This window comes from Macaca thibetana, chromosome 14 (genome assembly GCF_024542745.1).
Source record: "Macaca thibetana thibetana isolate TM-01 chromosome 14, ASM2454274v1, whole genome shotgun sequence".
In the NCBI taxonomy this organism is placed as follows: Eukaryota; Metazoa; Chordata; class Mammalia; order Primates; family Cercopithecidae; genus Macaca; species Macaca thibetana.
In genome coordinates, this window is record NC_065591.1 from 9,190,706 (window position 1) to 9,202,066 (window position 11,361).

Here is an 11,361-nt window from a genome sequence, read left to right on the forward strand (position 1 = left end):
AAAATAAATAAGAAGAAGAGATGCTGTCTTGGTCTTGTTGGACGAGCTTGCTTTAGTTAGATGTCTCATTATTGAAGTTATGTGTTATTGTGGAAAATAAACTATTTGAGTGGGTTTAGATGGTAACAGCATTTTGAATATTGGCTTCCTTTCTTGCAGGCTTGATTTGCCTGGTGACCAAATTACTAGTGACTAGTTTACTAACTAGGTCATTCAAGGAAATCAAGTTAGCATAAAAGAAACATGTCACCTAAATGCACTAGATTGTGTTGAAATGTCCATCTTCTTCCATTGTGAAGATGAACTTAGTTCTAAAGGAGATAGCAGGCCAACCCTGAAGTACTCCCAGTTTGCTGCAGGATCTCACATGTTTTGGATGTTATATAAGAGTCCTATTTGCCCTAGTTAACTTTTTTCTGCCCGTCTTGTGGACTGGCTGGCTCTTTTAGAACTCCGTCCTAAAAGTGCATGGAATATAACTTGTAAAGCTTCCCACAACTGGCAGTATCTATGTGTGTGTTTAAACGAAATCTAGAAAGCTTACAATAGAGCTGCATAGTAGTGGTATTTATTAAAGAATCACAATTGTAAACATGAGAATAACTTATGGATTCTAGTTTAGTTATTTTGTAATTGCAGAATTATATTTTTGCTGCTGTTATATCTGAATAATTTTTAAATGTCATCTTGAGATAGAAATACGTATTTAGGCCGGGCGCGGTGGCTCAAGCCTGTAATCCCAGCACTTTGGGAGGCCGAGGCGGGTGGATCACGAGGTCAGGAGATCGAGACTATCCTGGCTAACATGGTGAAACCCCGTCTCTACTAAAAATACAAAAAACTAGCCGGGCATGGTGGCGGGCGCCTGTAGTCTCAGCTACTTGGGAGGCTGAGGCGGGAGAATGGCGTGAACCCGGGAGGCGGAGCTTGCAGTGAGCCGAGATCACGCCACTGCACTCCAGCCTGGGAGACACAGCGAGACTCCGTCTCAAAAAAAAAAAAAAAAAAAAAAAAAAAAAAAAGAAATACGTATTTAAGCACTCATGCAAAGGTAAATGAACACTTTTTTTTTTTTTTGAGACGGAGTCACGCTCTGTCGCCAGGCTGGAGTGTAGTGGCATGATCTCGGCTCACTGCAACCTCCACCTCCCGGGTTTGAGCGATTCTCCTGTTTCAGGCTCCTGAGTACCTGGGACTACAAGTGCACACCACCATGCCTGGCTAAGTTTTATATTTTTAGTAAAGACAGGGTTTCACCATGTTGGCCAGGATGGTCTCAATCTTGACCTCGTGATCTGCTGGCCTCAGCCTCCCGAATTGCTGGGATTACAAGCATGAGCCACTGTGCCCGGCCCAATGAACCCTTTTTAAATGTGTGCGTTGCTTATTTTTTCCCTCAGAATTATAGACATTAAACCAAACAAATTACCTATAATGGAATTGATTAATGACTTACGAGAAAGCTGGTTTGGCCAGACAGTATACCCAAACTTTTATAAACCATGGAATGTTATTACATTTGTGAAATTCTCTTGTCTAACCTGAATTTACATTTCATGGTGATAACATGGTATATGTACTGTTGTTAAAGTAAGTGAGTATCTAAACAAAAAAAAAAAGAATGTCAACATCAATTCTGACAGGACAGGAATTTGGACAATGTAGCTTTTACTCATTCATTCTTCCACTAATGCATTCATTCAGCAGATAGTCCAATACCCTGCAATTAGCTTGTGGATCTCACCACCATGAGACTGAAAGCTCCATGAGGTCAGGGAAGGTATTTTGTTCTCCACAGTGTCCTCAAAACCTGGCCTGGGGCCTGAACATAGTAGGCCCTCAGTAAATGTTTGCTAATTGAAGGAATGAGATCAGAGGCCAAGGGAAGTCCAAAGGCAGTCTAGACAGACCAACGGACAGACAAACTGACCTCATGTGTGGTCAGTCCCACATTCAATGCACACTTCTTGGCAGGGGTCATTCAGGGAATGTTGGAGGGTCTGGCCTTCCAGGCTGGGAGTACCTGGAGTGTTCCACCATGGAAGAGGGAGAATAGTTCCTCATTTTCTCTTTCATGGAGGGAGAATGTGAGAATCCAGATGTTGTTGTCAAAAATGTTGAAAAACTTTAAGCCAAACGCAGCAGCTCATGACTGTAATCTCAACACTTTGGAAGGCCAAGGCAGGTAGATTGCGTGAGCCAAGGAGTTTGAGACCAGCCAGGGTAACATGGCAAAACCCCATATCTACAAAAAATACAAAAATTAGCCAGGCACGGTGGCGCATGCCTGTAGTCCCAGCTACTCTGTAGGGCTGAGGTGGGAAGATCACTTGAGCCCAGGAGTTTGAGGCTGCAGTGAGCCCTGATCATGCCACTGCACTCCACCAGCCTGGGTGATAGAGCAAGACACTGTCTCAAAAAAAAAAAAAAAAAAAAAAAAAAAAAAAAGGCCAGGCGTGGCGGCTCACATCTGTAATCCCAGCACTTTGGGAGGCCGAGGCAGGTGGATCATGAGGTCAGGATATCGAGACCATCCTGGCCAACATGGTGAAACCCTGTCTCTACTAAAAATACAAAAAATTAGCCGGGCGTGGTGGCGGGCACCTGAAGTCCCAGCTACTTGGGAGGCTGAGGCAGGAGAATCACTTGAACCCGGGAGGCGGAGGTTGCAGTGAGCTGAGATTGCACCATTGCACTCCAGCTTGGGCAAAAAGAGCGAAACTCCATCTCAAAAAAAAAGAAAAGAAAGAAGAAAAAGAAAAAAAAGACTTTAGACAAATTAAATTTAGCACAGTTTATTTGAGCAAAGAATCATTCATGAACCAGGCAGCCCTCAGAACGAGAGGACATTCAGAGAGCACTACTCAGCAGTGTGAGCAGTGAGATTTTATAGGATAAACCCAGAAGTAAAATCGAGAAATCCCCTGATTGGCTACATTTGGGCATCTGCCTAATTTGGACATGGTGTGATGAGTTGGCTGCCTATGATTAGCTGAAACCTGACTGCTTGTAATTGGCTGAAACTTTCTTGCTTGTTAATACTCCCATGTTAGGTTTCAGTTTGTTTACATACTAAGTTAGACTGCAATGTGTTAGGTAGGAACTGAAAGCATGGAAGCAGCCTCAGGCTAAGGCCCTCTTTATTTAATTCATCAAGGGATAACCCCTCCCAGGTATCCTGGGATTCCCTCCCAGGCATCCCCCTCTACTCTTCAGCAGCATGCTCTCAGCAGGCACACGTGAGCTACCACACCCGGCCTATACTTAAAATATTTTTAATACTTAAAAATACTTATCAATCTAAAAATACTTATTGGCCGAATGCAGTGACTCACGCCTGTAATCTCAGCACTTTGGGAGGCTGTGGCAGATGGATTACCTGAGGTCAGGAGTTTGAGACCAGCCTGGCCAACATGGTGAAACCCCGTCTCTACTAAAAATACAAAAAATTAGCCAGGTGTGGTGGCAGGTGCCTGTAATCCCAACTACTGGGGAGGCTGAGGCAGGAGAATCACTTGAACCCAGGAGGTGGAGGTTACAGTGAGCCGAGATTGCACCACTGCACTCCAGCCTGGGCGACAGAGCAAGACTCCATCTCAAAAATAAAATAAAATTAAATTTAAGGCCAGGTGCGGTGGCTCAAGCCTGTAATCCCAGCACTTTGGGAGGCCGAGACGGGCGGATCACGAGGTCAGGAGATCAAGACCATCCTGGCTAACATGGTGAAACCCCGTCTCTACTAAAAAATACAAAAAACTAGCCAGGCGAGGTGGCAGGCGCCTGTAGTCCCAGCTACTCGGGAGGCTGAGGCAGGAGAATGGCATAAACCCGGGAGGCGGAGCTTGCAGTTAGCTGAGATCCGGCCACTGCACTCCAGCCTAGGCGACAGAGCGAGACTCCGTCTCAAAAAAAAAAAAAAATTAAATTTAAAAATACTTATCAATTCGGCCGGGTGCGGTGGCTCAAGCCTGTAATCCCAGCACTTTGGGAGGCCGAGACGGGCGGATCACGAGGTCGGGAGATCGAGACCATCCTGGTTAACACGGTGAAACCCCGTCTCTACTAAAAAATACAAAAAACTAGCCGGGCGAGGTGGCGGGCGCCTGTAGTCCCAGCTACTCGGGAGGCTGAGGCAGGAGAATGGCGTGAACCCGGGAGGCGGAGCTTGCAGTGAGCTGAGATCCGGCCACTGCACTCCAGCCTGGGTGACAGAGCGAGACTCCGTCTCAAAAAAAAAAAAAAATACTTATCAATTCATGTTTTCTGTTGTGTCTTAGGTCAGTTTTAGTGCAGCTTTTATTTTTTAGGAAATTGTCTATTTCTCCTAAATTTTCAAATTTATTGCCATAAAATTGCACCTACTGCATGCTCATTATTTTTAAATTTCTGCTGTGTCTGTTTTTTGCTGTTTTCATTCATTATGTTGTTTGCTTGTACAAATCTTATTTTCTTGACCGAGAGATTTGTCTATCTTATTAGCTTATTCAAAGAGCCAGCTTTCAACTTTGTTATATTCTATTTTAGCTTTATCTATTTTCTTTTTTCTTTTTTTTTAGATGGAGTCTCGCACTGTTGCCCGGGCTGGAGTGCAATGGCATGATCTCAGCTCACTGCAACCTCTGCCTCCTGGATTCAAGCAATTCTCCTGCCTCAACCTCCTGAGTAGCTGGGATTACAGGTGCCCACCACCACGCCCAGCTAATTTTTTGTATTTTTAGTAGAGACGGGGTTTCACCATGTTGGCCAGGCTGGTCTCAAACTCCTGACCTCATGATTTGCCCGCCTCAAGCTCTTAAAGTGCTGGGATTACAGGCGTGAGCCACCGCACCTGTCCTCTATTTTGTGAATTCCATTTTGTCTTTGTTATTTCCTTACCTTTTTTATTGATGTAATTAACATATCACAATTCATTATTTTAAACTGTACAATTCAGCCAGGTATGGTGGCTCACATGTGAATCCCAGCATTTTGGGAGGTTGAGGCAGAAGGATCACTTGAGGTCAGCAGTTGAAGACCAGCCTGGGCAACAGAGTGAGACTGTCTCTAGAAAAAAATACAATAAACAAACAAAGAAATAAATAAAAATTTAAAAGACAGACCTAACCATTCTCTCCCTAATGGGTATATGGTTCTATTGTCTTGTTTTACTATTTCAAACAATGCTGTGGCAATCATCCTTGGACTTAAAATTTTTGGGGTCATGTACAAGCTCTTCAACAAGATAGATTCCTGAAAGGGGAAAATCTAGGTCAAAATGTAAGTTTGCTTTCAACAACTTTTATGTCAACTTAACTGAGGTATAATCATATATTAATACAATAAGATTTGCCAGTTTTAACACACAATAAGATTAGCCACTTACACAACTTGGTGTGCTTTACCAAAGGTGTATAAGTCAGGTAATTGCCACTACTATCACGATATATAGAATGTTTCCACTATCCAAAGAGTTTGCTTGTGCCATAGAGCAATCTGTCCCCTCCCCCAGCCCCTGTCCCTGGCAACTACTAGAGATGCTCTCTGTCACTAGTTGTATGAACATATATTTGCATTTATCTTGGGTAACTTAAGAATGGAATTGCTGGGTCACATGGTAAATGTATATTTAACTTTGTAAGAAATTACCAAACCTTTTTTCAACATGGCTATACTATTTTGTATTCCCACCAGCAATCTAAGAGAGTTCTAGGTGTTCCACATCATTATCACCACTTTGTATGACATCTTTTTAATTTAACTATTCTAGTAGTAATAGTATTGCATTGCTTTCAATGAATTTATCTAATAATTGATGGTGTTGAGCACATTTTTATGGGCTTATTCTCATCTGAATATCTTCTTTGATTAAATGTCTGCTCAAAATGTTGGCCCATTTTGTATTAGCTTTTCATTTATTTATTATAAAGTTAGAAGAACACGTATTCGCAATATGAGTCCTTTGTCAGATATATGCTTTGCAAATATTTTCTCCCAATTTTTCTCCCTTTAACTGTCATTTGAACAGCTAAAGTGTTTAGTTAGGATTAAATCCAATTTATCAATTTGTTTCTTTGATAGTTTATGCTATTTGTATCCTATTTAAGACATTTTTGCCTAACCCAACATCACTAAGATTTTTTCTGTTTTCTTCTAGAGATATTATAGTTTTAGGTTTTACATTTAGACCTACGGTGCATTTCAAGTTAAGTGTTGTATACGATGCAAGGTAGGGAATGAGGTTTTTTGTTTTCATATGGATATCCAATTATTTCAGCACTTCTGTTGAAAAATCATCTTTTGGCCAGGCACGGTGGGTCACACCTGTAATCCCAGCACTTTGGGAGACCGAGGCAGGTGAATCACCTGAGGTCAGGAGTTCGAGACCAGCCTGACAAACATGGTGAAACCCCGTTTCTACTAAAAATACAAAAATTAGCCGGGTATGGTGACACACACCTGTAATCCCAGCTACTTGGTAGGCTGAGGCAGGAGAAATGCTTTCAGTGAGCCAAAATCACACCACTGCACTCCAGCCTGGGTGACACAGCAAGACTGTCTCAAAAAAAAAAAAAAAAAAAAAGAAAAAGAGGCCGGGCGCGGTGGCTCATGCCTGTAATCCCAGCACTTTGGGAGGCCGAGACGGGCGGATCACAAGGTCAGGAGATCGAGACCATCCTGGCTAACATGGTGAAACCCTGTCTCTACTAAAAAAGTACAAAAAACTAGCCGGGCGAGGTGGCGGGCGCCTGTAGTCCCAGCTACTCGGGAGGCTGAGGCAGGAGAATGGCGTGAACCCGGGAGGCGGAGCTTGTAGTGAGCCGAGTTGCACCACTACACTCCAGCCTGGGTGACAGAGCAAAGACTCCGTCTCAAAAAAAAGAAAAAAGAAAAAGAAAAATCATTTTTCACCAGTGAATTGCCCTAGTACCTATATTGAAAATCAATATACTGTGGGGCGCGGTGGCTCACGTCTGTAATCCCAGCACTTTGGGAGGCCGAGGCAGGCGGATCACAAGGTCAAGAGATCCAGACCATCGTGGCTAATATGGTGAAACCCTGTCTCTACTAAAAATACAAAAAATTAGCCAGGCATAGTGGGGGGTGCCTGTAGTCCCAGCTACTCAGGAGGCGAGAACCGGGGAGGCGGAGCTTGCAGCCAGCGGAGATGGCACCACTGCACTGCAGTCTGGGCAACAGGGTGAGACTCCGTCTCAAAAAAAAAGAAAATCAGTATGAGTTAAGAGAGAGACCCTCTCATATTGTTTTATACTCAGAAAAGGAAAGAGAAGCGAAACTAAAGGCAGGTAGCCCGGCGCCTCGGAACCAGACCTGAAACCAGGCCTGGGCCTGCCTGACCTAAGCCTGGTAGTTAAAATTCGACCCCTGACCTAGCAACTGTTGTTATCTATAGATTCCAGACATTGTATGGAAGGACATTGTGAAACCTCCCATTTGTTCTGTTTCACTCTGACCACCGGTATGCTCGCAGCCCGTCAAGTACCCCCTGGCTTGCTCAATCGATCACCACCCTCTCACGTGGACCCCCGTAGAGTTGTGAGTCCTTAAAAAGGACAGAAGTTGAGCACCTGACGAGCTCGGATTTTAAGACGCTAGCCTGCCCATGTCCCAGCTGATTAAAGCCACTCCCTTCACTAGCTCGGTGTCTGAGGGGTTTTGTCTGCAGCTCGTCCTGCTACAAATATAAATGTTATTCTATTTCTGGAATGCATTCTGTTTCACTAATCTGCATGTCTATCTTTACACCAAAAACCACACTATCTTAATCACTGTAGCTTTATAGTAGTCTTTTTTTTGAGACAGAGTCTCATTTTGTCACCCAGGTTGGAGTGTAATGGTGCGATCTTTTTTTTTTTTTTTTTTTTTTTTTTTTTTTTTTTTTTTTTTTGAGACAGAGTCTCGCTTAGTCGCCCAGGCTGGAGTGCAGTGGCGCGATCTCGGCTCACTGCAAGCTCCGCCTCCCGGGTTCACGCCATTCTCCTGCCTCAGCCTCCCGAGTAGCTGGGACTACAGGCGCCCGCTGCCTCGCCCGGCTAATTTTTTGCATTTTTAGTAGAGACGGGGTTTCACAGTGTTAGCCAGGATGGTCTCGATCTCCTGACCTTGTGATCCGCCCGCCTCGGCCTCCCACAGTGCTGGGATTACAGGCGTGAGCCACTGCGCCCTGCCTATGGTGCGATCTTGACTCACTGCAACCTCTGCCCCTGGGTTCAAGTGATTCTCCTGCCTCACCCTCCTGAGTAGCTGGGAGGCATGCACCAATACACCCAGCTAATTTTTGTATTTTTAGTAGAGACAGGGTTTTACCATGTCGGCCAGGCTGGTCTCAAACTCCTGACCTCAGGTGATCCACCCACATCAGCCTCCCAAAGTGCTGGGATTACAGGCATAAGCCACCATGCCCGGCCTATCGTAAGTCGTAAAATCAGGTAGTATAAGTTCTCCAACTCGGTTTATACTTTGCAAGGTTGTCTTGGATATTATAGGTCTTTTGAATTTTCACGTATTTTAGAATCAGCATCAATTTTTTAAAAATGCCTACTGAGACTTTGATTGGAATGGCATTCGCTCCATAAATCAATTTGGGGGAAATTGACATCATAGGAATATGGAGTGCTCTGATCCATGGATATAGTATATCTCTCCATTTATTGGATCTTCACTTTCAGCAATGTTTTATACTTTTCAGTGTACAGGTCTTGCACATCCCTGATTATATTTTATTATTAAACATTTGTTTTTTGTTTTTTTTTTTTGAGACAGAGTTTCGTTCTTTCACCCAGGCTGGAGTGCAGGGGCGCAATCTCGGCTCGCTGCAACCTCTGTCTTCAAGTTTCAAGCGATTCTCCTGCCTCAGCCTCCTGAGTAGCTGGGATTACAGGCGCATGCCACCATACCCGGCTAGTTTTTTTTTTTTTTTTTTTTTTTTTGAGACGCAGTCTCGTTCTGTTGCCCAGGCTGGAGTGCAGTGGCGCGGTCTTGGCTCACTGCCAGCTCTGCTTCCTGGGTTCACGCCATTCTCCTGCCTCAGCCTCCCAAGTAGCTGGGACTACAGGCGCCCACCACCACGTCCGGCTAATTTTTTGTATTTTTATTAGAGATGGGGTTTCACCATGTTAGCCAGGATGGTCTCGATCTTTTGACCTCATGATCCGCCCACCTCGGCCTCCCAAAGTGCTGGGATTACAAGCATGAGCCACTGCGCCTGGTCACGCCCGGCTAGTTTTTGTATTTTTAGTAGAGACAGAGTTTCACCATGTTGGCCAGGCTGGTCTCGAACTCCTGACCTCAAGTGATCTGCCCACCTCAGCCTCCCAAAGTGCTGGGATTACAGGCATGAGCCACCGTGCCTGGCCAAACATTTGATTTTTTGAAGTTATGTAATTAGTATTTTGAAATTTTCAATTTCTGATTGCTTATTGTTAGTACTTAGAAGTACAACTGCTTTTTTGTCGAGGCATAGTGGCTCACGCCTGTAATACAAATACTTTGGGAGGCTAAGTTGGGAGGATCACTTGAGCTCAGGAGTTCAAAAGCAGCCTGGGCCTGATAGCAAGACCCTGTCGCTACAAAAAAAATTTTTTTTTTATTAGCCAGCCATGATGGCATGCACTCCACCCAGCCTGAGGAGGTAGGCAATGCTTTTTGTGATATTTGAGGAGAAAGACGTTCCTGGGAGAAGGAAAGAAATATGCAAAAGGTGATAGGCCTGCCTGGGGCATGGTAGGGATGGTACACCTGAGGCCCCACAAATTGGGCATTATGCCTGAAGGGCAGAATGTGGGAGGGAAGGCAAGGCGTGAGCTCAAGTGTGAGGAGATCTCTCTGGCTGCTGTACGGATAACGGATGAGGAGGAACGCATAGGAAAGGGGACTGTTGCATTTTCCCAGGCATGAGATGATGATGGTCTGGACTAGGACAGTGGCAGTGAAAATGACAAGGCAAGAATGAATTCTAGAGACACTCAGGAGGTAGAACCAACAGGATGTCCTCTCTTGCCTAATGCACCACAAGAGCTTCCTAACTGCTTTCCCTGCTCCCACACTTGCCTTCCTCCCCACTACAGATTATTCCAACACAGGAGCTGGAGTGACTTTATTTATTTTATTATTATTATTTTTTTGAGACTGAGTCTCGCTCTGTTGTCCAGGCTGGAGTGCAGTGGCATGATCTTGGCTCACTGCAAGCTCCGCCTCCCGGGTTCATGCCATTCTCCTGCCTCAGCCTCCCGAGTAGCTGGAACTACAGGCGCCTGCCACCACGCCCGGCCAATTTTTGTATTTTTTAGTAGAGACAGGGTTTTACTGTGTTAGCCAGGATGGTCTCCATCTCCTGACCTCATGATCCGCCCGCCTTGGCCTCCCAAAGTGCTGGGATTACAGGTGTGAGCCACCACACCTGGCCTGGAGTGACTTTATTACACCTAAGTCAGAGCACGTCACACCTCTGCTCAGCACTCTCCAGTGACTTCTCACTTCACTCAGGAAAAGCCAAGGTCCCTGTGATGGCCAATGCAATCTTGCCCTGGCCTCTCTCCTCCTACACACCCTTCACTAGTTCCATTATAGCCACACTCATCTCCTCCAACAAAGTAGCACCGCTCCACCTTTATTGAGCTGTAACTCTTTACCCAGACATCCACTTGGCTCATAACCTCACTTCCTTTAAGTCTGCTCAAATGTCACCTTCTCAAGGAAGCTTACCCGATTATCCTCGCTGATACTGCAACCAGCTTCAAGTACCCCACCACATCCTGATCCCCTTTATTCTGTTCTACTTTTTTCCTATAGCACTGATGATCTTCCAGCACATTAGATTTTTCACTTATGTCTATGGTTTGCTGTCACATCTACTAGGATAAGCTCCATAAAGGCAGAGATCTTTATTTTGTTAAGTGACATCCTAAGTCCCTAGAACAGGAGACACTTGATCCATATTTGTAGACTAACTGAATAAATGACTTAATTACCAGTTTGGATGTGGGGGACAGATAGTGAGCATGATGCCCGTTTCCGGAGCTGGGGTATGGACAGTGTCTAGGGACACTGAAAGCAGGATAGATCCCAGCTGGAGACCAGACATGGAAATCATCAGCACCTGGGTCAGGGGGTGGAATGGAGCAGAGGAAATCATGCAGGAAAAGTAAAGAGAAGGACATCAGGTAAAGAGAAGAGGACATATGCATAGCCAGAGAGAAAAGAGGAGCAGAGACATGTGGATCACAGAAGCTTAGGGAGGAGACTTTCAAGAAGGGGAGAGAGGTTGAGTCAAGCAAGGGTTGAAAGCCAGCCATTGGATGCAGTCACTAGAAAGTTACAGATAGGCAGGGTGTTGTGGCTCACGCCTGTAATCCCAACACTTTG

At 44.9% G+C, this 11,361-nt stretch overlaps 1 protein-coding gene across 5 annotated transcripts in view; it reads left to right on the forward strand.

Moving 5' to 3' along the window:
• FAU (FAU ubiquitin like and ribosomal protein S30 fusion) overlaps nt 1–11,361 on the forward strand; it is a 231,467-nt gene that overhangs the window by 204,618 nt on the left and 15,488 nt on the right. The window lies entirely within an intron of this gene.